We start from the raw sequence: 1,929 nt of genomic DNA, 5'->3' as shown, positions 1-1,929 counted from the left end.
CTGCGCGCCCGCGCTCACCCGGAACCGCATCCGCCGCCCGCGTCACGTGACGGCCCGGGCCGCGCGGGGCTCGGAGCAGCGCGCATGCGTGAGCAGCGCGGGGCGGGGCGCGCGCCGCCGTGAGGGCGGGAGCAGAAGGAGCCCCGAGAGCCGCTCTCCGCCGCCCTGAGAGTTCACCCGGCGTGCCCGACAGCGTTGTGCAAACGCTCCTGGAGCTCTGTCAGCCCTGGTGCTGTGAGCACTGCCCTGCGGAGCCTGTGCAGTGCACGACCACCCTGTGGGTGAAAGCCTTTTGCCGGCACCCAGCCGTGCCCGTGCCCGTGCCCCCGCCGTTCCCTCGGGCCGTGTCCCTGGCCGCGGAGCAGAGATCGGTGCGTGCCCCTCGGGAGCTGCAGCCCGCAGTGCGCTCCCCTCAGTCTCCTCCAGGCCGCCCCTGCTGTGGCTGAGGGACGGCGCCGGGCAGCCCTCGGCTGGCGGTGATTAACGCTAATTAGCTGCTGTCCCTGCACTCGGTACCGCCCTCCCCCCGTGCCCGTGCCGCTTGTCACGGGGCTGACCCCAGAGCTCGAGTCCTGGGTCGCTCCCCACGGGATGGAAAAAGTCAAATCCACTCGGGGAGTTGTGTGTGCAGGGCTGGGGGGCCGTGCCTGGTGCTTCAGGAGCCCAAGAAGGTGTAAGATGAGTGTCAAAAGCACGAGGGGAACCTCCTGCATGAGGAGAAGAGCGCAGGTAATGTCAGCACTAACAGAGCGGTAGCAGAAGTACCGAGGGAAACCTCAGAATCGCCACATCATTTGCAGCTACAATTTCACGTGCATAAATACAAAATACAGACCTTCATCACATTAAAATCATGGAAAGGTAGATAAATCTAATTTCTCTCTTTCACATGCCAAATTGGAATGATACTAGGTTTAGAACTTGAATTAAAGTTTTGGCTAAGGTTTAGAACGTTCCACTAACACATCTACCGACTTGATCACAGCTGATCTATTGGCAAACAGACAATTGGAATGATACTAGGTTTAGAACTTGAATTAAAGTTTTGGCTAAGGTTTAGAACGTTCCACTAACACATACAGACAGCTACCGACTTGATCACAGCTGATCTATTGCCAAATAGACACAACAAGAGCAGCAAAGTTTGTTTTATTGTAGGGTACTAAGTGAATACATCATTTGCAGCTACAATTTCACGTGCATAAATACAAAATACAAACCTTCGAAATACAGACCTTCATCACAGTAAAATCATGGAAAGGTAGATAAATATAATTTCTCTCTTTCACATGCCAAATTGGAATGATACTAGGTTTAGAACTTGAATTAAAGTTTTGGCTAAGGTTTAGAACGTTCCACTAACACATACAGACAGCTACCGACTTGATCACAGCTGATCTATTGCCAAATAGACACAACAAGAGCAGCAAAGTTTGTTTTATTGTAGGGTACTAAGTGAATTTGGAATGAATGTGACTGATATGCAGAAGTGTGGAAGGAATTAAAAAGGGATATAAGGGTACAAAAAATGTGTGGAGGAAAACATGAGAAAGAAAAATACCACTAAAGAAAAAGCAAGCACCACCAACCAGCAAATAAAAAAAAATTATAAATAACAGGGGGAAAAGCACAATTATAAAGGTATATTAATTCGAATATTGAAAATATATTCATAAAAACTATTATCATGCACAGCAGATGGCCTGAGGGCTGTATACTTTATCATATAAAAGTTATAAATGTAAAGGTAGAGCTAGCTTAAGTATAAAGAAATCACGTTTTAAGAAAAATTAATTGTCATATTAAATACTTTCAATACGTTTTGAAATGTGCTTCAGTTGCTGATAAACTGAAAAGTGTATTCAAAATGCAGCAATGCAGGACTCCAATGCCAAACCCAGGTCACAGCGGTCAGAAAGTTGTGTAATT

Source organism: Passer montanus, unplaced genomic scaffold (genome assembly GCF_014805655.1).
Source record: "Passer montanus isolate IOZ18808 unplaced genomic scaffold, ASM1480565v1 scaffold5, whole genome shotgun sequence".
In the NCBI taxonomy this organism is placed as follows: domain Eukaryota; kingdom Metazoa; phylum Chordata; class Aves; order Passeriformes; family Passeridae; genus Passer; species Passer montanus.
This window is presented reverse-complemented; position numbering follows the sequence as displayed.